Source organism: Hydractinia symbiolongicarpus, chromosome 14, assembly GCF_029227915.1.
Source record: "Hydractinia symbiolongicarpus strain clone_291-10 chromosome 14, HSymV2.1, whole genome shotgun sequence".
In the NCBI taxonomy this organism is placed as follows: Eukaryota; Metazoa; Cnidaria; class Hydrozoa; order Anthoathecata; family Hydractiniidae; genus Hydractinia; species Hydractinia symbiolongicarpus.
The window spans coordinates 16,827,550-16,854,880 of NC_079888.1; the positions used below are offsets into that span (position 1 = coordinate 16,827,550).

The 27,331-nt window shown below is 36.9% G+C and overlaps 24 non-coding genes across 24 annotated transcripts; all 24 read right to left on the minus strand.

The window, feature by feature from the left end:
• Positions 1-2,212: 2,212 nt before the first annotated feature.
• Trnar-ucu (transfer RNA arginine (anticodon UCU)) lies at positions 2,213-2,286 on the minus strand. The gene has a single exon. It is a non-coding gene; the product is annotated as a tRNA-Arg (tRNA).
• A 432-nt stretch (positions 2,287-2,718) lies between these two features.
• Positions 2,719-2,792, minus strand: Trnar-ucu (transfer RNA arginine (anticodon UCU)). The gene has a single exon. It is a non-coding gene; the product is annotated as a tRNA-Arg (tRNA).
• Positions 2,793-3,228: 436 nt separating this feature from the next.
• On the minus strand, positions 3,229-3,302 carry Trnar-ucu (transfer RNA arginine (anticodon UCU)). The gene has a single exon. It is a non-coding gene; the product is annotated as a tRNA-Arg (tRNA).
• A 1,460-nt stretch (positions 3,303-4,762) lies between these two features.
• On the minus strand, positions 4,763-4,836 carry Trnar-ucu (transfer RNA arginine (anticodon UCU)). The gene has a single exon. It is a non-coding gene; the product is annotated as a tRNA-Arg (tRNA).
• A 936-nt stretch (positions 4,837-5,772) lies between these two features.
• Positions 5,773-5,846, minus strand: Trnar-ucu (transfer RNA arginine (anticodon UCU)). Its single transcript has one exon. It is a non-coding gene; the product is annotated as a tRNA-Arg (tRNA).
• A 941-nt stretch (positions 5,847-6,787) lies between these two features.
• Positions 6,788-6,861, minus strand: Trnar-ucu (transfer RNA arginine (anticodon UCU)). The gene has a single exon. It is a non-coding gene; the product is annotated as a tRNA-Arg (tRNA).
• Positions 6,862-7,797: 936 nt separating this feature from the next.
• Positions 7,798-7,871, minus strand: Trnar-ucu (transfer RNA arginine (anticodon UCU)). Its single transcript has one exon. It is a non-coding gene; the product is annotated as a tRNA-Arg (tRNA).
• A 1,461-nt stretch (positions 7,872-9,332) lies between these two features.
• Trnar-ucu (transfer RNA arginine (anticodon UCU)) lies at positions 9,333-9,406 on the minus strand. The gene has a single exon. It is a non-coding gene; the product is annotated as a tRNA-Arg (tRNA).
• A 432-nt stretch (positions 9,407-9,838) lies between these two features.
• Trnar-ucu (transfer RNA arginine (anticodon UCU)) lies at positions 9,839-9,912 on the minus strand. Its single transcript has one exon. It is a non-coding gene; the product is annotated as a tRNA-Arg (tRNA).
• Positions 9,913-10,344: 432 nt separating this feature from the next.
• Positions 10,345-10,418, minus strand: Trnar-ucu (transfer RNA arginine (anticodon UCU)). The gene has a single exon. It is a non-coding gene; the product is annotated as a tRNA-Arg (tRNA).
• A 941-nt stretch (positions 10,419-11,359) lies between these two features.
• On the minus strand, positions 11,360-11,433 carry Trnar-ucu (transfer RNA arginine (anticodon UCU)). The gene has a single exon. It is a non-coding gene; the product is annotated as a tRNA-Arg (tRNA).
• A 936-nt stretch (positions 11,434-12,369) lies between these two features.
• Positions 12,370-12,443, minus strand: Trnar-ucu (transfer RNA arginine (anticodon UCU)). The gene has a single exon. It is a non-coding gene; the product is annotated as a tRNA-Arg (tRNA).
• A 938-nt stretch (positions 12,444-13,381) lies between these two features.
• Positions 13,382-13,454, minus strand: Trnar-ucu (transfer RNA arginine (anticodon UCU)). The gene has a single exon. It is a non-coding gene; the product is annotated as a tRNA-Arg (tRNA).
• A 938-nt stretch (positions 13,455-14,392) lies between these two features.
• Trnar-ucu (transfer RNA arginine (anticodon UCU)) lies at positions 14,393-14,466 on the minus strand. Its single transcript has one exon. It is a non-coding gene; the product is annotated as a tRNA-Arg (tRNA).
• A 1,443-nt stretch (positions 14,467-15,909) lies between these two features.
• On the minus strand, positions 15,910-15,983 carry Trnar-ucu (transfer RNA arginine (anticodon UCU)). The gene has a single exon. It is a non-coding gene; the product is annotated as a tRNA-Arg (tRNA).
• Positions 15,984-17,427: 1,444 nt separating this feature from the next.
• On the minus strand, positions 17,428-17,501 carry Trnar-ucu (transfer RNA arginine (anticodon UCU)). Its single transcript has one exon. It is a non-coding gene; the product is annotated as a tRNA-Arg (tRNA).
• Positions 17,502-17,933: 432 nt separating this feature from the next.
• Positions 17,934-18,007, minus strand: Trnar-ucu (transfer RNA arginine (anticodon UCU)). The gene has a single exon. It is a non-coding gene; the product is annotated as a tRNA-Arg (tRNA).
• A 1,949-nt stretch (positions 18,008-19,956) lies between these two features.
• On the minus strand, positions 19,957-20,030 carry Trnar-ucu (transfer RNA arginine (anticodon UCU)). The gene has a single exon. It is a non-coding gene; the product is annotated as a tRNA-Arg (tRNA).
• A 2,454-nt stretch (positions 20,031-22,484) lies between these two features.
• On the minus strand, positions 22,485-22,558 carry Trnar-ucu (transfer RNA arginine (anticodon UCU)). Its single transcript has one exon. It is a non-coding gene; the product is annotated as a tRNA-Arg (tRNA).
• A 1,444-nt stretch (positions 22,559-24,002) lies between these two features.
• Positions 24,003-24,076, minus strand: Trnar-ucu (transfer RNA arginine (anticodon UCU)). Its single transcript has one exon. It is a non-coding gene; the product is annotated as a tRNA-Arg (tRNA).
• A 432-nt stretch (positions 24,077-24,508) lies between these two features.
• Positions 24,509-24,582, minus strand: Trnar-ucu (transfer RNA arginine (anticodon UCU)). The gene has a single exon. It is a non-coding gene; the product is annotated as a tRNA-Arg (tRNA).
• A 937-nt stretch (positions 24,583-25,519) lies between these two features.
• Positions 25,520-25,593, minus strand: Trnar-ucu (transfer RNA arginine (anticodon UCU)). Its single transcript has one exon. It is a non-coding gene; the product is annotated as a tRNA-Arg (tRNA).
• Positions 25,594-26,024: 431 nt separating this feature from the next.
• Positions 26,025-26,099, minus strand: Trnar-ucu (transfer RNA arginine (anticodon UCU)). Its single transcript has one exon. It is a non-coding gene; the product is annotated as a tRNA-Arg (tRNA).
• Positions 26,100-27,036: 937 nt separating this feature from the next.
• Trnar-ucu (transfer RNA arginine (anticodon UCU)) lies at positions 27,037-27,110 on the minus strand. The gene has a single exon. It is a non-coding gene; the product is annotated as a tRNA-Arg (tRNA).
• Positions 27,111-27,331: the final 221 nt, after the last annotated feature.

Below are 27,331 nucleotides of genomic sequence, written 5' to 3' on the forward strand. Positions count from 1 at the left end.
AAATCTTTTAGTGAATCAGCATATCGATTGTCTTACATGACTACGGATGTTCCATTAATTTCTATTATGTTCTGCGTTATTACTCTTGGCTTCCCATTAAATGAACTTGGTTTTAATTAAACACATTGAATTCGGTTTGTTTGTGCAGCACCTTTGTTAAATAGCAAGGGCAAAAATCTAGCATAAATCACCGCTGATGGGAGTCGAACCCGGAACCTTTGAATTAAAAGTCCAACGCGCTAGTCCATTGCGCCACAGCGGCACGGTTACTGATATTTGATAGGCATTGGAGCAATTTAACCCAACAAAATGTTTGCACATCTAGTAATCATTCGTTAACAGGATGGATATGTTAACAGTCGAGTGCAGCAAGCCAAAACAATATGTAGAGTAAAAATCTAAATGTTTTGTCAATAATAGATTGATGACCTATTTGGCTTTGCTTTTTCTTTGATCAAGTGTTCTTGTGCAGAGAGAGTGGTTAGTAGAAAGTAATTGCTGCAGGAAAATCTTTTAGTGAATCAGCATATGGAATGCCTTAAATGACTACGGAAATTCCATTAAATTCTATTTTGTTCGGCGTTATTAATCTTGGCGTCCCATTAAATGAACTTGGTTTTGATTAAACACATTGAATTCGGTTTGTTTGCGCAGCACCTTTGTTAAATAGCATTGGTAAGAAACTAGCAAAAATCACCGATGATGTGCGTCGAACCCACAACCTTTGAATTAGAAGTCCAACGCGCTAGTCCATTGCGCCACAGCGGCACGGCTATATAAATATGATAGGCATTGCAGCGATTTAACCCAAGAAAATGGTTACACATCTAGTAATCATTCGGTAACATGATGGATATGTTAACAGTCGAGTGCAGTAAGCCAAAACAACATGTTGAGTAAAAGTCTAAATGCTTTTTCAATATTTAATTGATGACCTATTTGGCTTTGCTTTTTTTTTGATCAAGTGTTCTTGTGCAGAGAGAGTGGTTAGTAGAAAGTAATTGCTGCAAAAAAATCTTTTAGTGAATCAGCATATGGAATGTCTTAAATGACTACGGAAATTCCATTAAATTCTACTTTGTTCGGCGTTATTAATCGTGGCGTCCCATTAAATGAACTTGGTTTTAATTAAACACATTGAATTCGGTTTGTTTGCGCAGCACCTTTGTTAAATAGCATTGGTAAGAAACTAGCAAAAATCACCGCTGATGGGAGTCGAACCCGGAACCTTTGAATTAAAAGTCCAACGCGCTAGTCCATTGCGCCACAGCGGCACGGTTACTGATATTTGATAGGCATTGGAGCAATTTAACCCAACAAAATGTTTGCACATCTAGTAATCATTCGTTAACAGGATGGATATGTTAACAGTCGAGTGCAGCAAGCCAAAACAATATGTAGAGTAAAAATCTAAATGTTTTGTCAATAATAGATTGATGACCTATTTGGCTTTGCTTTTTCTTTGATCAAGTGTTCTTGTGCAGAGAGAGTGGTTAGTAGAAAGTAATTGCTGCAGGAAAATCTTTTAGTGAATCAGCATATGGAATGCCTTAAATGACTACGGAAATTCCATTAAATTCTATTTTGTTCGGCGTTATTAATCTTGGCGTCCCATTAAATGAACTTGGTTTTGATTAAACACATTGAATTCGGTTTGTTTGCGCAGCACCTTTGTTAAATAGCATTGGTAAGAAACTAGCAAAAATCACCGATGATGTGCGTCGAACCCACAACCTTTGAATTAGAAGTCCAACGCGCTAGTCCATTGCGCCACAGCGGCACGGCTATATAAATATGATAGGCATTGCAGCGATTTAACCCAAGAAAATGGTTACACATCTAGTAATCATTCGGTAACATGATGGATATGTTAACAGTCGAGTGCAGTAAGCCAAAACAACATGTTGAGTAAAAGTCTAAATGCTTTTTCAATATTTAATTGATGACCTATTTGGCTTTGCTTTTTTTTTGATCAAGTGTTCTTGTGCAGAGAGAGTGGTTAGTAGAAAGTAATTGCTGCAAAAAAATCTTTTAGTGAATCAGCATATGGAATGTCTTAAATGACTACGGAAATTCCATTAAATTCTACTTTGTTCGGCGTTATTAATCGTGGCGTCCCATTAAATGAACTTGGTTTTAATTAAACACATTGAATTCGGTTTGTTTGCGCAGCACCTTTGTTAAATAGCATTGGTAAGAAACTAGCAAAAATCACCGCTGATGGGAGTCGAACCCACAACCTTTGAATTAGAAGTCCAACGCGCTAGTCCATTGCGCCACAGCGGCACGGCTATATAATTATGATAGGCATTGCAGCGATTTAACCCAAGAAAATGGTTACACATCTAGTAACCATTCGGTAACATGATGGATATGTTAACAGTCGAGTGAAGTAAGCCAAAACAATGTGTTGAGTAAAAGTCTAAATGCTTTTTCAATATTTAATTGATGACCTATTTGGCTTTGCTTTTTCTTTGATCAAGTGTTCTTGTGCAGAGAGAGTGGCTAGTAGAAAGTAATTGCTGCAAAAAAATCTTTTAGTGAATCAGCATATCGATTGCCTTACATGACTACGGATGTTCCATTAATTTCTATTATGTTCTGCGTTATTACTCTTGGCTTCCCATTAAATGAACTTGTTTTTGATTAAACGCATTGAATTCGGTTTGTTTGCGCAGCACCTTTGTTAAATAGCATTGGTAAGAAACTAGCAAAAATCACCGCTGATGGGAGTCGAACCCACAACCTTTGAATTAGAAGTCCAACGCGCTAGTCCATTGCCCCACAGCGGCACGGTTATTGATATTTGATAGGCATTGGAGCAATTTAACCCAAGAAAATGTTTGCACATCTAGTAATCATTCGTTAACATGATGAATATGTTAACAGTCGAGTGCAGTAAGCCAAAACAATATGTAGAGTAAATATCTAAATACTTTGTCAATATTAAATTGATGACCTATTTTGTTTTGCTTCTTCTTTGATCAAGTGCCCTTGCGCAGAGAGAGTAGCTACTAGAAAGTAATTACTGCAAATAAAAAAAACTTCTAGTGAATCAGCATATGAAATGCCTTATATGACTACGGAAATTCCATTAAAATCTACTTTGTTCTGCGTTATTAATCTTGGCGTCCCAGTAAATGGACTTGGTTTTGATTAAACACATGGAATAAGGTTTGTTTGCGCAGCACCTTTGTTAAATAGCATTGGTAAGAAATTAGCAAAAATCACCGCTGATGGGAGTCGAACCCACAACCTTTGAATTAGAAGTCCAACGCGCTAGTCCATTGCGCCACAGCGGCACGGTTAATGATATTTGATAGGCATTGGAGAAATTTAACCAAAGAAAATGTTTGCACATCTGGTAATCATTCGTTAACATGATGAATATGTTAACACTTGAGTGCAGTAAGCCAAAACAATATGTAGAGTAAATATCTAAATACTTTGTCAATATTAAATTGATGACCTATTTTGTTTTGCTTTTTCTTTGATCAAGTGTTCCTGTGCAGAGAGAGTGGTTAGTAGAAAGTAATTGCTGCAAAAAAATATTTTAGTGAATCAGCATATCAAATGCCTTACATGACTACGGATGTTCCAATAATTTCTATAATGTTCTGCGTTATTACTCTTGGCTTCCCATTGTATGAATTTGGTTTGGATTTAACGCATTGAACACGTTTGTTTGCTAAGCATCTCTGTGCAATAGCAAGGGTAAAAATCTAGCATAAATCACCGCTGATGGGAGTCGAACCACAACCTTTGAATTAGAAGTCCAACACGCTAGTCCATTGCGCCACAGCGGCACGGTTACTGTTATTTGATAGGCATTGGAGCAATTTAACCCAACAAAATGTTTGCACATCTAGTAATCATTCGTTAACAGGATGGACATGCTAGCAGTCGAGTGCGGCAAGCCAAAGCAATATGTAGAGTAAAAATCTAAATGCTTTGTCAAGAATAGATTGATGACCTATTTGGCTTTGCTTTTTCTTTGATCAAGTGTTCTTGTGCAGAGAGAGTGGTTAGTAGAAAGTAATTGCTGCAAAAAAAATCTTTTAGTGAATCAACATATGGAATGTCTTAAATGACTACGGAAATTCCATTAAATTCTACTTTGTTCGGCGTTATTAATCTTGGCGTCCAATTAAATGAACTTGTTTTTGATTAAACGCATTGAATTCGGTTTGTTTGCGCAGCACCTTTGTTAAATAGCATTGGTAAGAAACTAGCAAAAATCACCGCTGATGGGAGTCGAACCCACAACCTTTGAATTAGAAGTCCAACGTGCTAGTCCAACGCGCTAGTCCATTGTCCCACAGCGGCACGGTTATTGATATTTGATAGGCATTGGAACAATTTAACCCAAGAAAATGTTTGCACATCTAGTAATCATTCGTTAACATGATGAATATGTTAACAGTCGAGTGCAGTAAGCCAAAACAATATGTAGAGTAAATATCTAAATACTTTGTCAATATTAAATTGATGACCTATTTTGTTTTGCTTCTTCTTTGATCAAGTGCCCTTGCGCAGAGAGAGTAGCTACTGGAAAGTAATTACTGCAAATAGAAAAAACTTCTAGTGAATCAGCATATGAAATGCCTTATATGACTACGGAAATTCCATTAAAATCTACTTTGTTCTGCGTTATTAATCTTGGCGTACCAGTAAATGGACTTGGTTTTGATTAAACACATTGAATAAGGTTTGTTTGCGCAGCACCTTTGTTAAATAGCATTGGTAAGAAATTAGCAAAAATCACCGCTGATGGGAGTCGAACCCACAACCTTTGAATTAGAAGTCCAACGCGCTAGTCCATTGCGCCACAGCGGCACGGTTAATGATATTTGATAGGCATTGGAGAAATTTAACCCAAGAAAATGTTTGCACATCTAGTAATCATTCGTTAACATGATGAATATGTTAACACTCGAGTGCAGTAAGCCAAAACAATATGTAGAGTAAATATCTAAATACTTTGTCAATATTAAATTGATGACCTATTTTGTTTTGCTTTTTCTTTGATCAAGTGTTCTTGTGCAGAGAGAGTGGTTAGTAGAAAGTAATTGCTGCAAAAAAATATTTTAGTGAATCAGCATATCAAATGCCTTACATGACTACGGATGTTCCAATAATTTCTATAATGTTCTGCGTTATTACTCTTGGCTTCCCATTGTATGAATTTGGTTTGGATTTAACGCATTGAACACGTTTGTTTGCTAAGCATCTCTGTGCAATAGCAAGGGTAAAAATCTAGCATAAATCACCGCTGATGGGAGTCGTACCACAACCTTTGAATTAGAAGTCCAACACGCTAGTCCATTGCGCCACAGCGGCACGGTTACTGTTATTTGATAGGCATTGGAGCAATTTAACCCATCAAAATGTTTGCACATCTAGTAATCATTCGTTAACAGGATGGACATGCTAACAGTCGAGTGCAGCAAGCCAAAGCAATATGTAGAGTAAAAATCTAAATGCTTTGTCAAGAATAGATTGATGACCTATTTGGCTTTGCTTTTTCTTTGATCAAGTGTTTTTGTGCAGAGAGAGTGGTTAGTAGAAAGTAATTGCTGCGAAAAAATCTTTTAGTGAATCAGCATATGGAATGCCTTAAATGACTACGGAAATTCCATTAAATTCTATTTTGTTCGGCGTTGTTAATCTTGGCGTCCCATTAAATGAACTTGGTTTTGATTAAACACATTGAATTGGGTTTGTTTGCGCAGCACCTTTGTTAAATAGCATTGGTAAGAAACTAGCAAGAATCACGGCTGATGGGAGTCGAACCCACAACCTTTGAATTAGAAGTCCAACGCGCTAGTCCATTGCGCCACAGCGGCACGGCTATATAAATATGATAGGCATTGCAGCGATTTAACCCAAGAAAATGGTTACACATCTAGTAACCATTCGGTAACATGATGGATATGTTAACAGTCGAGTGAAGTAAGCCAAAACAATGTGTTGAGTAAAAGTCTAAATGCTTTTTCAATATTTAATTGATGACCTATTTGGCTTTGCTTTTTCTTTGATCAAGTGTTCTTGTGCAGAGAGAGTGGCTAGTAGAAAGTAATTGCTGCAAAAAAATCTTTTAGTGAATCAGCATATCGATTGTCTTACATGACTACGGATGTTCCATTAATTTTTATTATGTTCTGCGTTATTACTCTTGGCTTCCCATTAAATGAACTTGGTTTTAATTAAACACATTGAATTCGGTTTGTTTGCGCAGCATCTTTGTTAAATAGCAAGGGCAAAATCTAGCATAAATCACCGCTGATGGGAGTCGAACCTAGAACCTTTGAATTAAAAGTCCAACGCGCTAGTCCATTGCGCCACAGCGGCACGGTTACCGATATTTGATAGGCTTTGGAGCAATTTAACCCAACAAAATGTTTGCACATCTAGTAATCATTCGTTAACATGATGAATATGTTAACAGTCGAGTGCAGTAAGCCAAAACAATATGTAGAGTAAATATCTAAATACTTTGTCAATATTAAATTGATGACCTATTTTGTTTTGCTTCTTCTTTGATCAAGTGCCCTTGCGCAGAGAGAGTAGCTACTGGAAAGTAATTACTGCAAATAAAAAAAACTTCTAGTGAATCAGCATATGAAATGCCTTATATGACTACGGAAATTCCATTAAAATCTACTTTGTTCTGCGTTATTAATCTTGGCGTACCAGTAAATGGACTTGGTTTTGATTAAACACATTGAATAAGGTTTGTTTGCGCAGCACCTTTGTTAAATAGCATTGGTAAGAAATTAGCAAAAATCACCGCTGATGGGTGTCGAACCCACAACCTTTGAATTAGAAGTCCAACGCGCTAGTCCATTGCGCCACAGCGGCACGGTTAATGATATTTGATAGGCATTGGAGAAATTTAACCCAACAAAATGTTTGCACATCTAGTAATCATTCGTTAACATGATGAATATGTTAACACTCGAGTGCAGTAAGCCAAAACAATATGTAGAGTAAATATCTAAATACTTTGTCAATATTAAATTGATGACCTATTTTGTTTTGCTTTTTCTTTGATCAAGTGTTCTTGTGCAGAGAGAGTGGTTAGTAGAAAGTAATTGCTGCAAAAAAATATTTTAGTGAATCAGCATATCAAATGCCTTACATGACTACGGATGTTCCAATAATTTCTATAATGTTCTGCGTTATTACTCTTGGCTTCCCATTGTATGAATTTGGTTTGGATTTAACGCATTGAACACGTTTGTTTGCTAAGCATCTCTGTGCAATAGCAAGGGTAAAAATCTAGCATAAATCACCGCTGATGGGAGTCGTACCACAACCTTTGAATTAGAAGTCCAACACGCTAGTCCATTGCGCCACAGCGGCACGGTTACTGTTATTTGATAGGCATTGGAGCAATTTAACCCAACAAAATGTTTGCACATCTAGTAATCATTCGTTAACAGGATGGATATGCTAACATTCGAGTGCAGCAAGCCAAAGCAATATGTAGAGTAAAAATCTAAATGCTTTGTCAAGAATAGATTGATGACCTATTTGGCTTTGCTTTTTCTTTGATCAAGTGTTTTTGTGCAGAGAGAGTGGTTAGTAGAAAGTAATTGCTGCAAAAAAATCTTTTAGTGAATCAGCATATGGAAAGCCTTAAATGACTACGGAAATTCCATTAAATTCTATTTTGTTCGGCGTTGTTAATCTTGGCGTCCCATTAAATGAACTTGGTTTTGATTAAACACATTGAATTGGGTTTGTTTGCGCAGCACCTTTGTTAAATAGCATTGGTAAGAAACTAGCAAGAATCACCGCTGATGGGAGTCGAACCCACAACCTTTGAATTAGAAGTCCAACGCGCTAGTCCATTGCGCCACAGCGGCACGGCTATATAAATATGATAGGCATTGCAGCGATTTAACCCAAGAAAATGGTTACACATATAGTAACCATTCGGTAACATGATGGATATGTTAACAGTCGAGTGAAGTAAGCCAAAACAATGTGTTGAGTAAAAGTCTAAATGCTTTTTCAATATTTAATTGATGACCTATTTGGCTTTGCTTTTTCTTTGATCAAGTGTTCTTGTGCAGAGAGAGTGGCTAGTAGAAAGTAATTGCTGCAAAAAAATCTTTTAGTGAATCAGCATATCGATTGTCTTACATGACTACGGATGTTCCATTAATTTTTATTATGTTCTGCGTTATTACTCTTGGCTTCCCATTAAATGAACTTGGTTTTAATTAAACACATTGAATTCGGTTTGTTTGCGCAGCATCTTTGTTAAATAGCAAGGGCAAAAATCTAGCATAAATCACCGCTGATGGGAGTCGAACCTAGAACCTTTGAATTAAAAGTCCAACGCGCTAGTCCATTGCGCCACAGCGGCACGGTTACTGATATTTGATAGGCTTTGGAGCAATTTAACCCAACAAAATGTTTGCACATCTAGTAATCATTCGTTAACATGATGGATATGTTAACAGTCGAGTGCAGTAAGCCAAAACAATATGTAGAGTAAAAATCTAAATGTTTTGTCAATAATAGATTGATCACCTATTTGGCTTTGCTTTTTCTTTGATCAAGTGTTCTTGTGCAGAGAGAGTGGTTAGTAGAAAGTAATTGCTGCAAAAAAATCTTTTAGTGAATCAGCATATGGAATGTCTTAAATGACTACGGAAATTCCATTAAATTCTATTTTGTTCGGCGTTGTTAATCTTGGCGTCCCATTAAATGAACTTGGTTTTGATTAAACACATTGAATTGGGTTTGTTTGCGCAGCACCTTTGTTAAATAGCATTGGTAAGAAACTAGCAAAAATCACCGCTGATGGGAGTCGAACCCACAACCTTTGAATTAGAAGTCCAACGCGCTAGTCCAACGCGCTAGTCCATTGTCCCACAGCGGCACGGTTATTGATATTTGATAGGCATTGGAGCAATTTAACCCAAGAAAATGTTTGCACATCTAGTAATCATTCGTTAACATGATGAATATGTTAACAGTCGAGTGCAGTAAGCCAAAACAATATGTAGAGTAAATATCTAAATACTTTGTCAATATTAAATTGATGACCTATTTTGTTTTGCTTCTTCTTTGATCAAGTGCCCTTGCGCAGAGAGAGTAGCTACTGGAAAGTAATTACTGCAAATAGAAAAAACTTCTAGTGAATCAGCATATGAAATGCCTTATATGACTACGGAAATTCCATTAAAATCTACTTTGTTCTGCGTTATTAATCTTGGCGTACCAGTAAATGGACTTGGTTTTGATTAAACACATTGAATAAGGTTTGTTTGCGCAGCACCTTTGTTAAATAGCATTGGTAAGAAATTAGCAAAAATCACCGCTGATGGGAGTCGAACCCACAACCTTTGAATTAGAAGTCCAACGCGCTAGTCCATTGCGCCACAGCGGCACGGTTAATGATATTTGATAGGCATTGCAGCAATTAAAACAAAAGAAAATGTTTGCACATCTAGTAATCATTCGTTAACAGGATGGATATGTTAACAGTCGAGTGCAGCAAGCCAAAACAATATGTACAGTAAAAATCTAAATGCTTTGTCAATAATAGATTGATGACCTATTTGTCTTTGCTTTTTCTTTGATCAAGTGTTCTTGTGCAGAGAGAGTGGTTAGTAGAAAGTAATTGCTGCAAAAAAAACTTTTAGTGAATCAGCATATCGATTGCCTTACATGACTACGGATGTGCCATTAATTTCTATTATGTTTTGCGTTATTACTCTTGGCTTCCCATTAAATGAAATTGGATTGGATTTAACGCATTGAACACGTTTGTTTGCTAACCATCTCTGTGCAATAGCAAGGGTAAAAATCTAGCATAAATCACCGCTGATGGGAGTCGAACCCACAACCTTTGAATTAGAAGTCCAACGCGCTAGTCCACTGCGCCACAGCGGCACGGTTACTGATATTTGATAGGCATTGGAGCAATATAACCCAACAAAATGTTTGCACATCTAGTAATCATTCGTTAACAGGATGGATATGTTAAAAGTCGAGTGCAGCAAGCCAAAACAATATGTAGAGTATAAATCTAAATGCTTTGTCAATAATAGATTGATGACCTATTTGGCTTTGCTTTTTCTTTGATCAAGTGTTTTTGTGCAGAGAGAGTGGTTAGTAGAAAGTAATTGCTGCGAAAAAATCTTTTAGTGAATCAGCATATGGAATGCCTTAAATGACTACGGAAATTCCATTAAATTCTATTTTGTTCGGCGTTGTTAATCTTGGCGTCCCATTAAATGAACTTGGTTTTGATTAAACACATTGAATTGGGTTTGTTTGCGCAGCACCTTTGTTAAATAGCATTGGTAAGAAACTAGCAAGAATCACGGCTGATGGGAGTCGAACCCACAACCTTTGAATTAGAAGTCCAACGCGCTAGTCCATTGCGCCACAGCGGCACGGCTATATAAATATGATAGGCATTGCAGCGATTTAACCCAAGAAAATGGTTACACATCTAGTAACCATTCGGTAACATGATGGATATGTTAACAGTCGAGTGAAGTAAGCCAAAACAATGTGTTGAGTAAAAGTCTAAATGCTTTTTCAATATTTAATTGATGACCTATTTGGCTTTGCTTTTTCTTTGATCAAGTGTTCTTGTGCAGAGAGAGTGGCTAGTAGAAAGTAATTGCTGCAAAAAAATCTTTTAGTGAATCAGCATATCGATTGTCTTACATGACTACGGATGTTCCATTAATTTTTATTATGTTCTGCGTTATTACTCTTGGCTTCCCATTAAATGAACTTGGTTTTAATTAAACACATTGAATTCGGTTTGTTTGCGCAGCATCTTTGTTAAATAGCAAGGGCAAAATCTAGCATAAATCACCGCTGATGGGAGTCGAACCTAGAACCTTTGAATTAAAAGTCCAACGCGCTAGTCCATTGCGCCACAGCGGCACGGTTACCGATATTTGATAGGCTTTGGAGCAATTTAACCCAACAAAATGTTTGCACATCTAGTAATCATTCGTTAACATGATGAATATGTTAACAGTCGAGTGCAGTAAGCCAAAACAATATGTAGAGTAAATATCTAAATACTTTGTCAATATTAAATTGATGACCTATTTTGTTTTGCTTCTTCTTTGATCAAGTGCCCTTGCGCAGAGAGAGTAGCTACTGGAAAGTAATTACTGCAAATAAAAAAAACTTCTAGTGAATCAGCATATGAAATGCCTTATATGACTACGGAAATTCCATTAAAATCTACTTTGTTCTGCGTTATTAATCTTGGCGTACCAGTAAATGGACTTGGTTTTGATTAAACACATTGAATAAGGTTTGTTTGCGCAGCACCTTTGTTAAATAGCATTGGTAAGAAATTAGCAAAAATCACCGCTGATGGGTGTCGAACCCACAACCTTTGAATTAGAAGTCCAACGCGCTAGTCCATTGCGCCACAGCGGCACGGTTAATGATATTTGATAGGCATTGGAGAAATTTAACCCAACAAAATGTTTGCACATCTAGTAATCATTCGTTAACATGATGAATATGTTAACACTCGAGTGCAGTAAGCCAAAACAATATGTAGAGTAAATATCTAAATACTTTGTCAATATTAAATTGATGACCTATTTTGTTTTGCTTTTTCTTTGATCAAGTGTTCTTGTGCAGAGAGAGTGGTTAGTAGAAAGTAATTGCTGCAAAAAAATATTTTAGTGAATCAGCATATCAAATGCCTTACATGACTACGGATGTTCCAATAATTTCTATAATGTTCTGCGTTATTACTCTTGGCTTCCCATTGTATGAATTTGGTTTGGATTTAACGCATTGAACACGTTTGTTTGCTAAGCATCTCTGTGCAATAGCAAGGGTAAAAATCTAGCATAAATCACCGCTGATGGGAGTCGTACCACAACCTTTGAATTAGAAGTCCAACACGCTAGTCCATTGCGCCACAGCGGCACGGTTACTGTTATTTGATAGGCATTGGAGCAATTTAACCCAACAAAATGTTTGCACATCTAGTAATCATTCGTTAACAGGATGGATATGCTAACATTCGAGTGCAGCAAGCCAAAGCAATATGTAGAGTAAAAATCTAAATGCTTTGTCAAGAATAGATTGATGACCTATTTGGCTTTGCTTTTTCTTTGATCAAGTGTTTTTGTGCAGAGAGAGTGGTTAGTAGAAAGTAATTGCTGCAAAAAAATCTTTTAGTGAATCAGCATATGGAATGCCTTAAATGACTACGGAAATTCCATTAAATTCTATTTTGTTCGGCGTTGTTAATCTTGGCGTCCCATTAAATGAACTTGGTTTTGATTAAACACATTGAATTGGGTTTGTTTGCGCAGCACCTTTGTTAAATAGCATTGGTAAGAAACTAGCAAGAATCACCGCTGATGGGAGTCGAACCCACAACCTTTGAATTAGAAGTCCAACGCGCTAGTCCATTGCGCCACAGCGGCACGGCTATATAAATATGATAGGCATTGCAGCGATTTAACCCAAGAAAATGGTTACACATATAGTAACCATTCGGTAACATGATGGATATGTTAACAGTCGAGTGAAGTAAGCCAAAACAATGTGTTGAGTAAAAGTCTAAATGCTTTTTCAATATTTAATTGATGACCTATTTGGCTTTGCTTTTTCTTTGATCAAGTGTTCTTGTGCAGAGAGAGTGGCTAGTAGAAAGTAATTGCTGCAAAAAAATCTTTTAGTGAATCAGCATATCGATTGTCTTACATGACTACGGATGTTCCATTAATTTTTATTATGTTCTGCGTTATTACTCTTGGCTTCCCATTAAATGAACTTGGTTTTAATTAAACACATTGAATTCGGTTTGTTTGCGCAGCATCTTTGTTAAATAGCAAGGGCAAAAATCTAGCATAAATCACCGCTGATGGGAGTCGAACCTAGAACCTTTGAATTAAAAGTCCAACGCGCTAGTCCATTGCGCCACAGCGGCACGGTTACTGATATTTGATAGGCTTTGGAGCAATTTAACCCAACAAAATGTTTGCACATCTAGTAATCATTCGTTAACATGATGGATATGTTAACAGTCGAGTGCAGTAAGCCAAAACAATATGTAGAGTAAAAATCTAAATGTTTTGTCAATAATAGATTGATCACCTATTTGGCTTTGCTTTTTCTTTGATCAAGTGTTCTTGTGCAGAGAGAGTGGTTAGTAGAAAGTAATTGCTGCAAAAAAATCTTTTAGTGAATCAGCATATGGAATGTCTTAAATGACTACGGAAATTCCATTAAATTCTATTTTGTTCGGCGTTGTTAATCTTGGCGTCCCATTAAATGAACTTGGTTTTGATTAAACACATTGAATTGGGTTTGTTTGCGCAGCACCTTTGTTAAATAGCATTGGTAAGAAACTAGCAAGAATCACCGCTGATGGAGTCGAACCCACAACCTTTGAATTAGAAGTCCAACGCGCTAGTCCATTGCGCCACAGCGGCACGGATATATAAATATGATAGGCATTGCAGCGATTTAACCCAACAAAATGTTTGCACATCTAGTAATCATTCGTTAACATGATGGATATGTTAACAGTCGAGTGCAGTAAGCCAAAACAATGTGTTGAGTAAAAGTCTAAATGCTTTTTCAATATTTAATTGATGACCTATTTGGCTTTGCTTTTTCTTTGATCAAGTGTTCTTGTGCAGAGAGAGTGGCTAGTAGAAAGTAATTGCTGCAAAAAAATCTTTTAGTGAATCAGCATATCGATTGTCTTACATGACTACGGATGTTCCATTAATTTTTATTATGTTCTGCGTTATTACTCTTGGCTTCCCATTAAATGAACTTGGTTTTAATTAAACACATTGAATTCGGTTTGTTTGCGCAGCATCTTTGTTAAATAGCAAGGGCAAAAATCTAGCATAAATCACCGCTGATGGGAGTCGAACCTAGAACCTTTGAATTAAAAGTCCAACGCGCTAGTCCATTGCGCCACAGCGGCACGGTTACTGATATTTGATAGGCTTTGGAGCAATTTAACCCAACAAAATGTTTGCACATCTAGTAATCATTCGTTAACATGATGGATATGTTAACAGTCGAGTGCAGTAAGCCAAAACAATATGTAGAGTAAAAATCTAAATGTTTTGTCAATAATAGATTGATGACCTATTTGGCTTTGCTTTTTCTTTGATCAAGTGTTCTTGTGCAGAGAGAGTGGTTAGTAGAAAGTAATTGCTGCAAAAAAATCTTTTAGTGAATCAGCATATGGAATGTCTTAAATGACTACGGAAATTCCATTAAATTCTACTTTGTTCGGCGTTATTAATCGAGGCGTCCCATTAAATGAACTTGGTTTTAATTAAACACATTGAATTCGGTTTTTTTGCGCAGCACCTTTGTTAAATAGCATTGGTAAGAAACTAGCAAAAATCACCGCTGATGGGAGTCGAACCCACAACCTTTGAATTAGAAGTCCAACACGCTAGTCCATTGCGCCACAGCGGCACGGCTATATAAATATGATAGGCATTGCAGCGATTTAACCCAAGAAAATGGTTATACATCTAGTAACCATTCGGTAACATGATGGATATGTTAACAGTCGAGTGAAGTAAGCCAAAACAATGTGTTGAGTAAAAGTCAAAATGCTTTTTCAATATTTAATTGATGACCTATTTGGCTTTGCTTTTTCTTTGATCAAGTGTTCTTGTGCAGAGAGAGTGGCTAGTAGAAAGTAATTGCTGCAAAAAAATCTTTTAGTGAATCAGCATATCGATTGCCTTACATGACTACGGATGTTCCATTAATTTCTATTATGTTCTGCGTTATTACTCTTGGCTTCCCATTAAATGAAATTGGTTTGGATTTAACGCATTGAACACGTTTGTTTGCTAAGCATCTCTGTGCAATAGCAAGGGCAAAAATCTAGCATAAATCACCGCTGATGGGAGTCGAACCCAGAACCTTTGAATTAAAAGTCCAACGCGCTAGTCCATTGCGCCACAGCGGCACGGTTACTGATATTTGATAGGCATTGGAGCAATTTAACCCAACAAAATGTTTGCACACCTAGTAATCATTCGTTAACAGGATGGATATGTTAACAGTCGAGTGCAGCAAGCCAAAACAATATGTAGAGTAAAAATCTAAATGTTTTGTCAATAATAGATTGATGACCTATTTGGCTTTGCTTTTTCTTTGATCAAGTGTTCTTGTGTAGAGAGAGTGGTTAGTAGAAAGTAATTGCTGCAAGAAAATCTTTTAGTGAATCAGCATATTTAATGCCTTAAATGACTACGGAAATTCCATTAAATTCTATTTTCTTCGGCGTTATTAATCTTGGCGTCCCATTAAATGAACTTGGTTTTGATTAAACACATTGAATTCGGTTTGTTTGCGCAGCACCTTTGTTAAATAGCATTGGTAAGAAACTAGCAAAAATCACTGCTGATGAGCGTCGAACCCACAACCTTTGAATTAGAAGTCCAACGCGCTAGTCCATTGCGCCACAGCGGCACGGCTATATAAATATGATAGGCATTGCAGCGATTTAACCCAAGAAAATGGTTACACATCTAGTAATCATTCGGTAACATGATGGATATGTTAACAGTCGAGTGCAGAAAGCCAAAACAACATGTTGAGTAAAAGTCTAAATGCTTTTTCAATATTTAATTGATGACCTATTTGGCTTTGCTTTTTCTTTGATCAAGTGTTCTTGTGCAGAGAGAGTGGTTAGTAGAAAGTAATTGCTGCAAAAAAATCTTTTAGTGAATCAACATATGGAATGTCTTAAATGACTACCGAAATTCCATTAAATTCTACTTTGTTCGGCGTTATTAATCTTGGCGTCCAATTAAATGAACTTGTTTTTGATTAAACGCATTGAATTCGGTTTGTTTGCGCAGCACCTTTGTTAAATAGCATTGGTAAGAAACTAGCAAAAATCACCGCTGATGGGAGTCGAACCCACAACCTTTGAATTAGAAGTCCAACGCGCTAGTCCATTGCGCCACAGCGGCACGGTTATTGATTTTTGATAGGCATTGGACCAATTTAACCCAAGAAAATGTTTGCACATCTAGTAATCATTCGTTAACATGATGGATATGTTAACAGTCGAGTGCAGAAAGCCAAAACAACATGTTGAGTAAAAGTCTAAATGCTTTTTCAATATTTAATTGATGACCTATTTGGCTTTGCTTTTTCTTTGATCAAGTGTTCTTGTGCAGAGAGAGTGGCTAGTAGAAAGTAATTGCTGCAAAAAAATCTTTTAGTGAATCAGCATATCGATTGCCTTACATGACTACGGATGTTCCATTAATTTCTATTATGTTCTGCGTTATTACTCTTGGCTTCCCATTAAATGAACTTGGTTTTAATTAAACACATTGAATTCGGTTTGTTTGCGCAGCATCTTTGTTAAATAGCAAGGGCAAAAATCTAGCATAAATCACCGCTGATGGGAGTCGAACCTAGAACCTTTGAATTAAAAGTCCAACGCGCTAGTCCATTGCGCCACAGCGGCACGGTTACTGATATTTGATAGGCATTGGAGCAATTTAACCCAACAAAATGTTTGCACACCTAGTAATCATTCGTTAACAGGATGGATATGTTAACAGTCGAGTGCAGCAAGCCAAAACAATATGTAGAGTAAAAATCTAAATGTTTTGTCAATAATAGATTGATGACCTATTTGGCTTTGCTTTTTCTTTGATCAAGTGTTCTTGTGCAGAGAGAGTGGTTAGTAGAAAGTAATTGCTGCAGGAAAATCTTTTAGTGAATCAGCATATGGAATGCCTTAAATGACTACGGAAATTCCATTAAATTCTATTTTGTTCGGCGTTATTAATCTTGGCCTCCCATTAAATGAACTTGGTTTTGATTAAACACATTGAATTCGGTTTGTTTGAGCAGCACCTTTATTAAATAGCATTGGTAAGAAACTAGCAAAAATCACCGCTGATGGGAGTCGAACCCACAACCTTTGAATTAAAAGTCCAACGCGCTAGTCCATTGCGCCACAGCGGCACGGCTATATAAATATGATAGGCATTGCAGCGATTTAACCCAACAAAATGTTTGCACACCTAGTAATCATTCGTTAACAGGATGGATATGTTAACAGTCGAGTGCAGCAAGCCAAAAAAATATGTAGAGTAAAAATCTAAATGTTTTGTCAATAATAGATTGATGACCTATTTGGCTTTGCTTTTTCTTTGATCAAGTGTTCTTGTGTAGAGAGAGTGGTTAGTAGAAAGTAATTGCTGCAAGAAAATCTTTTAGTGAATCAGCATATGGAATGCCTTAAATGACTACGGAAATTCCATTAAATTCTATTTTCTTCGGCGTTATTAATCTTGGCGTCCCATTAAATGAACTTGGTTTTGATTAAACACATTGAATTGGGTTTGTTTGCGCAGCACCTTTGTTAAATAGCATTGGTAAGAAACTAGCAAGAATCACCGCTGATGGGAGTCGAACCCACAACCTTTGAATTAGAAGTCCAACGCGCTAGTCCATTGCGCCACAGCGGCACGGCTATATAAATATGATAGGCATTGCAGCGATTTAACCCAAGAAAATGGTTACACATCTAGTAACCATTCGGTAACATGATGGATATGTTAACAGTCGAGTGAAGTAAGCCAACACAATGTGTTGAGTAAAAGTCTAAATGCTTTTTCAATATTTAATTGATGACCTATTTGGCTTTGCTTTTTCTTTGATCAAGTGTTCTTGTGCAGAGAGAGTTGCTAGTAGAAAGTAATTGCTGCAAAAAAATCTTTTAGTGAATCAGCATATCGATTGTCTTACATGACTACGGATGTTCCATTAATTTCTATTATGTTCTGCGTTATTACTCTTGGCTTCCCATTAAATGAACTTGGTTTTAATTAAACACATTGAATTCGGTTTGTTTGCGCAGCATCTTTGTTAAATAGCAAGGGCAAAAATCTAGCAAAAATCACCGCCGATGGGAGTCGAACCCACAACCTTTGAATTAGAAGTCAAACGCGCTAGTCCATTGCGCCACAGCGGCACGGCTATATAAATATGATAGGCATTGCAGCGATTTAACCCAACAAAATGTTTGCACACCTAGTAATCAATCGTTAACAGGATGGATATGTTAACAGTCGAGTGCAGCAAGCCAAAACAATATGTAGAGTAAAAATCTAAATGTTTTGTCAATAATAGATTGATGACCTATTTGGCTTTGCTTTTTCTTTGATCAAGTGTTCTTGTGTAGAGAGAGTGGTTAGTAGAAAGTAATTGCTGCAAGAAAATCTTTTAGTGAATCAGCATATGGAATGCCTTAAATGACTACGGAAATTCCATTAAATTCTATTTTCTTCGGCGTTATTAATCTTGGCGTCCCATTAAATGAACTTGGTTTTGATTAAACACATTGAATTCGCTTTGTTTGCGCAGCACCTTTGTTAAATAGCATTGGTAAGAAACTAGCAAAAATCACTGCTGATGAGCGTCGAACCCACAACCTTTGAATTAGAAGTCCAACGCGCTAGTCCATTGCGCCACAGCGGCACGGCTATATAAATATGATAGGCATTGCAGCGATTTAACCCAAGAAAATGGTTACACATCTAGTAATCATTCGGTAACATGATGGATATGTTAACAGTCGAGTGCAGAAAGCCAAAACAACATGTTGAGTAAAAGTCTAAATGCTTTTTCAATATTTAATTGATGACCTATTTGGCTTTGCTTTTTCTTTGATCAAGTGTTCTTGTGCAGAGAGAGTGGCTAGTAGAAAGTAATTGCTGCAAAAAAATCTTTTAGTGAATCAGCATATCGATTGCCTTACATGACTACGGATGTTCCATTAATTTCTATTATGTTCTGCGTTATTACTCTTGGCTTCCCATTAAATGAAATTGGTTTGGATTTAACGCATTGAACACGTTTGTTTGCTAAGCATCTCTGTGCATTAGCAAGGGCAAAAATCTAGCATAAATCACCGCTGATGGGAGTCGAACCCAGAACCTTTGAATTAAAAGTCCAACGCGCTAGTCCATTGCGCCACAGCGGCACGGTTACTGATATTTGATAGGCATTGGAGTAATTTAACCCAACAAAATGTTTGCACACCTAGTAATCATTCGTTAACAGGATGGATATGTTAACAGTCGAGTGCAGCAAGCCAAAACAATATGTAGAGTAAAAATCTAAATGTTTTGTCAATAATAGATTGATGACCTATTTGGCTTTGCTTTTTCTTTGATCAAGTGTTCTTGTGTAGAGAGAGTGGTTAGTAGAAAGTAATTGCTGCAAGAAAATCTTTTAGTGAATCAGCATATGGAATGCCTTAAATGACTACGGAAATTCCATTAAATTCTATTTTCTTCGGCGTTATTAATCTTGGCGTCCCATTAAATGAACTTGGTTTTGATTAAACACATTGAATTCGGTTTGTTTGCGCAGCACCTTTGTTAAATAGCATTGGTAAGAAACTAGCAAAAATCACTGCTGATGAGCGTCGAACCCACAACCTTTGAATTAGAAGTCCAACGCGCTAGTCCATTGCGCCACAGCGGCACGGCTATATAAATATGATAGGCATTGCAGCGATTTAACCCAAGAAAATGGTTACACATCTAGTAATCATTCGGTAACATGATGGATATGTTAACAGTCGAGTGCAGAAAGCCAAAACAACATGTTGAGTAAAAGTCTAAATGCTTTTTCAATATTTAATTGATGACCTATTTGGCTTTGCTTTTTCTTTGATCAAGTGTTCTTGTGCAGAGAGAGTGGTTAGTAGAAAGTAATTGCTGCAAAAAAATCTTTTAGTGAATCAACATATGGAATGTCTTAAATGACTACCGAAATTCCATTAAATTCTACTTTGTTCGGCGTTATTAATCTTGGCGTCCAATTAAATGAACTTGTTTTTGATTAAACGCATTGAATTCGGTTTGTTTGCGCAGCACCTTTGTTAAATAGCATTGGTAAGAAACTAGCAAAAATCACCGCTGATGGGAGTCGAACCCACAACCTTTGAATTAGAAGTCCAACGCGCTAGTCCATTGCGCCACAGCGGCACGGTTATTGATTTTTGATAGGCATTGGACCAATTTAACCCAAGAAAATGTTTGCACATCTAGTAATCATTCGTTAACATGATGGATATGTTAACAGTCGAGTGCAGAAAGCCAAAACAACATGTTGAGTAAAAGTCTAAATGCTTTTTCAATATTTAATTGATGACCTATTTGGCTTTGCTTTTTCTTTGATCAAGTGTTCTTGTGCAGAGAGAGTGGCTAGTAGAAAGTAATTGCTGCAAAAAAATCTTTTAGTGAATCAGCATATCGATTCCTTACATGACTACGGATGTTCCATTAATTTCTATTATGTTCTGCGTTATTACTCTTGGCTTCCCATTAAATGAACTTGGTTTTAATTAAACACATTGAATTCGGTTTGTTTGCGCAGCATCTTTGTTAAATAGCAAGGGCAAAAATCTAGCATAAATCACCGCTGATGGGAGTCGAACCTAGAACCTTTGAATTAAAAGTCCAACGCGCTAGTCCATTGCGCCACAGCGGCACGGTTACTGATATTTGATAGGCATTGGAGCAATTTAACCCAACAAAATGTTTGCACACCTAGTAATCATTCGTTAACAGGATGGATATGTTAACAGTCGAGTGCAGCAAGCCAAAACAATATGTAGAGTAAAAATCTAAATGTTTTGTCAATAATAGATTGATGACCTATTTGGCTTTGCTTTTTCTTTGATCAAGTGTTCTTGTGCAGAGAGAGTGGTTAGTAGAAAGTAATTGCTGCAGGAAAATCTTTTAGTGAATCAGCATATGGAATGCCTTAAATGACTACGGAAATTCCATTAAATTCTATTTTGTTCGGCGTTATTAATCTTGGCCTCCCATTAAATGAACTTGGTTTTGATTAAACACATTGAATTCGGTTTGTTTGAGCAGCACCTTTATTAAATAGCATTGGTAAGAAACTAGCAAAAATCACCGCTGATGGGAGTCGAACCCACAACCTTTGAATTAAAAGTCCAACGCGCTAGTCCATTGCGCCACAGCGGCACGGCTATATAAATATGATAGGCATTGCAGCGATTTAACCCAACAAAATGTTTGCACACCTAGTAATCATTCGTTAACAGGATGGATATGTTAACAGTCGAGTGCAGAAAGCCAAAACAACATGTTGAGTAAAAGTCTAAATGCTTTTTCAATGTTTAATTGATGACCTATGTGGCTTTGCTTTTTCTTTGATCAAGTGTTCTTGTGCAGAGAGAGTGGCTAGTAGAAAGTAATTGCTGCAAAAAAATCTTTTAGTGAATCAGCATATCGATTGCCTTACATGACTACGGATGTTCCATTAATTTCTATTATGTTCTGCGTTATTACTCTTGGCTTCCCATTAAATGAAATTGGTTTGGATTTAACGCATTGAACACGTTTGTTTGCTAAGCATCTCTGTGCAATAGCAAGGGCAAAAATCTAGCATAAATCACCGCTGATGGGAGTCGAACCCAGAACCTTTGAATTAAAAGTCCAACGCGCTAGTCCATTGCGCCACAGCGGCACGGTTACTGATATTTGATAGGCATTGGAGTAATTTAACCCAACAAAATGTTTGCACACCTAGTAATCATTCGTTAACAGGATGGATATGTTAACAGTCGAGTGCAGCAAGCCAAAACAATATGTAGAGTAAAAATCTAAATGTTTTGTCAATAATAGATTGATGACCTATTTGGCTTTGCTTTTTCTTTGATCAAGTGTTCTTGTGTAGAGAGAGTGGTTAGTAGAAAGTAATTGCTGCAAGAAAATCTTTTAGTGAATCAGCATATGGAATGCCTTAAATGACTACGGAAATTCCATTAAATTCTATTTTCTTCGGCGTTATTAATCTTGGCGTCCCATTAAATGAACTTGGTTTTGATTAAACACATTGAATTCGGTTTGTTTGCGCAGCACCTTTGTTAAATAGCATTGGTAAGAAACTAGCAAAAATCACTGCTGATGAGCGTCGAACCCACAACCTTTGAATTAGAAGTCCAACGCGCTAGTCCATTGCGCCACAGCGGCACGGCTATATAAATATGATAGGCATTGCAGCGATTTAACCCAAGAAAATGGTTACACATCTAGTAATCATTCGGTAACATGATGGATATGTTAACAGTCGAGTGCAGAAAGCCAAAACAACATGTTGAGTAAAAGTCTAAATGCTTTTTCAATATTTAATTGATGACCTATTTGGCTTTGCTTTTTCTTTGATCAAGTGTTCTTGTGCAGAGAGAGTGGTTAGTAGAAAGTAATTGCTGCAAAAAAATCTTTTAGTGAATCAACATATGGAATGTCTTAAATGACTACCGAAATTCCATTAAATTCTACTTTGTTCGGCGTTATTAATCTTGGCGTCCAATTAAATGAACTTGTTTTTGATTAAACGCATTGAATTCGGTTTGTTTGCGCAGCACCTTTGTTAAATAGCATTGGTAAGAAACTAGCAAAAATCACCGCTGATGGGAGTCGAACCCACAACCTTTGAATTAGAAGTCCAACGCGCTAGTCCATTGCGCCACAGCGGCACGGTTATTGATTTTTGATAGGCATTGGACCAATTTAACCCAAGAAAATGTTTGCACATCTAGTAATCATTCGTTAACATGATGGATATGTTAACAGTCGAGTGCAGAAAGCCAAAACAACATGTTGAGTAAAAGTCTAAATGCTTTTTCAATATTTAATTGATGACCTATTTGGCTTTGCTTTTTCTTTGATCAAGTGTTCTTGTGCAGAGAGAGTGGCTAGTAGAAAGTAATTGCTGCAAAAAAATCTTTTAGTGAATCAGCATATCGATTGCCTTACATGACTACGGATGTTCCATTAATTTCTATTATGTTCTGCGTTATTACTCTTGGCTTCCCATTAAATGAACTTGGTTTTAATTAAACACATTGAATTCGGTTTGTTTGCGCAGCATCTTTGTTAAATAGCAAGGGCAAAAATCTAGCATAAATCACCGCTGATGGGAGTCGAACCTAGAACCTTTGAATTAAAAGTCCAACGCGCTAGTCCATTGCGCCACAGCGGCACGGTTACTGATATTTGATAGGCATTGGAGCAATTTAACCCAACAAAATGTTTGCACACCTAGTAATCATTCGTTAACAGGATGGATATGTTAACAGTCGAGTGCAGCAAGCCAAAACAATATGTAGAGTAAAAATCTAAATGTTTTGTCAATAATAGATTGATGACCTATTTGGCTTTGCTTTTTCTTTGATCAAGTGTTCTTGTGCAGAGAGAGTGGTTAGTAGAAAGTAATTGCTGCAGGAAAATCTTTTAGTGAATCAGCATATGGAATGCCTTAAATGACTACGGAAATTCCATTAAATTCTATTTTGTTCGGCGTTATTAATCTTGGCCTCCCATTAAATGAACTTGGTTTTGATTAAACACATTGAATTCGGTTTGTTTGAGCAGCACCTTTATTAAATAGCATTGGTAAGAAACTAGCAAAAATCACCGCTGATGGGAGTCGAACCCACAACCTTTGAATTAAAAGTCCAACGCGCTAGTCCATTGCGCCACAGCGGCACGGCTATATAAATATGATAGGCATTGCAGCGATTTAACCCAACAAAATGTTTGCACACCTAGTAATCATTCGTTAACAGGATGGATATGTTAACAGTCGAGTGCAGCAAGCCAAAAAAATATGTAGAGTAAAAATCTAAATGTTTTGTCAATAATAGATTGATGACCTATTTGGCTTTGCTTTTTCTTTGATCAAGTGTTCTTGTGTAGAGAGAGTGGTTAGTAGAAAGTAATTGCTGCAAGAAAATCTTTTAGTGAATCAGCATATGGAATGCCTTAAATGACTACGGAAATTCCATTAAATTCTATTTTCTTCGGCGTTATTAATCTTGGCGTCCCATTAAATGAACTTGGTTTTGATTAAACACATTGAATTGGGTTTGTTTGCGCAGCACCTTTGTTAAATAGCATTGGTAAGAAACTAGCAAGAATCACCGCTGATGGGAGTCGAACCCACAACCTTTGAATTAGAAGTCCAACGCGCTAGTCCATTGCGCCACAGCGGCACGGCTATATAAATATGATAGGCATTGCAGCGATTTAACCCAAGAAAATGGTTACACATCTAGTAACCATTCGGTAACATGATGGATATGTTAACAGTCGAGTGAAGTAAGCCAACACAATGTGTTGAGTAAAAGTCTAAATGCTTTTTCAATATTTAATTGATGACCTATTTGGCTTTGCTTTTTCTTTGATCAAGTGTTCTTGTGCAGAGAGAGTTGCTAGTAGAAAGTAATTGCTGCAAAAAAATCTTTTAGTGAATCAGCATATCGATTGTCTTACATGACTACGGATGTTCCATTAATTTCTATTATGTTCTGCGTTATTACTCTTGGCTTCCCATTAAATGAACTTGGTTTTAATTAAACACATTGAATTCGGTTTGTTTGCGCAGCATCTTTGTTAAATAGCAAGGGCAAAAATCTAGCAAAAATCACCGCCGATGGGAGTCGAACCCACAACCTTTGAATTAGAAGTCAAACGCGCTAGTCCATTGCGCCACAGCGGCACGGCTATATAAATATGATAGGCATTGCAGCGATTTAACCCAACAAAATGTTTGCACACCTAGTAATCAATCGTTAACAGGATGGATATGTTAACAGTCGAGTGCAGCAAGCCAAAACAATATGTAGAGTAAAAATCTAAATGTTTTGTCAATAATAGATTGATGACCTATTTGGCTTTGCTTTTTCTTTGATCAAGTGTTCTTGTGTAGAGAGAGTGGTTAGTAGAAAGTAATTGCTGCAAGAAAATCTTTTAGTGAATCAGCATATGGAATGCCTTAAATGACTACGGAAATTCCATTAAATTCTATTTTCTTCGGCGTTATTAATCTTGGCGTCCCATTAAATGAACTTGGTTTTGATTAAACACATTGAATTCGCTTTGTTTGCGCAGCACCTTTGTTAAATAGCATTGGTAAGAAACTAGCAAAAATCACTGCTGATGAGCGTCGAACCCACAACCTTTGAATTAGAAGTCCAACGCGCTAGTCCATTGCGCCACAGCGGCACGGCTATATAAATATGATAGGCATTGCAGCGATTTAACCCAAGAAAATGGTTACACATCTAGTAATCATTCGGTAACATGATGGATATGTTAACAGTCGAGTGCAGAAAGCCAAAAAACATGTTGAGTAAAAGTCTAAATGCTTTTTCAATATTTAATTGATGACCTATTTGGCTTTGCTTTTTCTTTGATCAAGTGTTCTTGTGCAGAGAGAGTGGTTAGTAGAAAGTAATTGCTGCAAAAAAATCTTTTAGTGAATCAACATATGGAATGTCTTAAATGACTACCGAAATTCCATTAAATTCTACTTTGTTCGGCGTTATTAATCTTGGCGTCCAATTAAATGAACTTGTTTTTGATTAAACGCATTGAATTCGGTTTGTTTGCGCAGCACCTTTGTTAAATAGCATTGGTGAGAAACTAGCAAAAATCACCGCTGATGGGAGTCGAACCCACAACCTTTGAATTAGAAGTCCAACGCGCTAGTCCATTGCGCCACAGCGGCTTGGTTATTGATATTTGATAGGCATTGGAGCAATTTAACCCAAGAAAATGTTTGCACATCTAGTAATCATTCGTTAACATGATGGATATGTTAACAGTCGAGTGCAGAAAGCCAAAACAACATGTTGAGTAAAAGTCTAAATGCTTTTTCAATATTTAATTGATGACCTATTTGGCTTTGCTTTTTCTTTGATCAAGTGTTCTTGTGCAGAGAGAGTGGTTAGTAGAAAGTAATTGCTGCAAAAAAATCTTTTAGTGAATCAGCATATGGAATGTCTTAAATGACTACGGAAATTCCATTAAATTCTACTTTGTTCGGCGTTATTAATTGAGGCGTCCCATTAAATGAACTTGGTTTTAATTAAACACATGGAATTCGGTTTTTTTGCGCAGCACCTTTGTTAAATAGCATTGGTAAGAAACTAGCAAAAATCACCGCTGATGGGAGTCGAACCCACAACCTTTGAATTAGAAGTCCAACACGCTAGTCCATTGCGCCACAGCGGGACGGCTATATAAATATGATAGGCATTGCCGCGATTTAACCCAAGAAAATGGTTACACATCTAGTAACCATTCGGTAACATGATTGATATGTTAACAATCGAGTGAAGTAAGCCAAAACAATGTGTTGAGTAAAAGTCTAAATGCTTTTTCAATATTTAATTGATGACCTATTTGGCTTTGCTTTTTCTTTGATCAAGTGTTCTTGTGCAGAGAGAGTGGCTAGTAGAAAGTAATTGCTGCAAAAAAATCTTTTAGTGAATCAGCATATCGATTGCCTTACATGACTACGGATGTTCCATTAATTTCTATTATGTTCTGCGTTATTACTCTTGGCTTCCCATTAAATGAAATTGGTTTGGATTTAACGCATTGAACACGTTTGTTTGCTAAGCATCTCTGTGCAATAGCAAGGGCAAAAATCTAGCATAAATCACCGCTGATGGGAGTCGAACCCAGAACCTTTGAATTAAAAGTCCAACGCGCTAGTCCATTGCGCCACAGCGGCACGGTTACTGATATTTGATAGGCATTGGAGTAATTTAACCCAACAAAATGTTTGCACACCTAGTAATCATTCGTTAACAGGATGGATATGTTAACAGTCGAGTGCAGCAAGCCAAAACAATATGTAGAGTAAAAATCTAAATGTTTTGTCAATAATAGATTGATGACCTATTTGGCTTTGCTTTTTCTTTGATCAAGTGTTCTTGTGTAGAGAGAGTGGTTAGTAGAAAGTAATTGCTGCAAGAAAATCTTTTAGTGAATCAGCATATGGAATGCCTTAAATGACTACGGAAATTCCATTAAATTCTATTTTCTTCGGCGTTATTAATCTTGGCGTCCCATTAAATGAACTTGGTTTTGATTAAACACATTGAATTGGGTTTGTTTGCGCAGCACCTTTGTTAAATAGCATTGGTAAGAAACTAGCAAGAATCACCGCTGATGGGAGTCGAACCCACAACCTTTGAATTAGAAGTCCAACGCGCTAGTCCATTGCGCCACAGCGGCACGGCTATATAAATATGATAGGCATTGCAGCGATTTAACCCAGGAAAATGGTTGCACATCTAGTAACCATTCGGTAACATGATGGATATGTTAACAGTCGAGTGAAGTAAGCCAAAACAATGTGTTGAGTAAAAGTCTAAATGCTTTTTCAATATTTAATTGATGACCTATTTGGCTTTGCTTTTTCTTTGATCAAGTGTTCTTGTGCAGAGAGAGTGGCT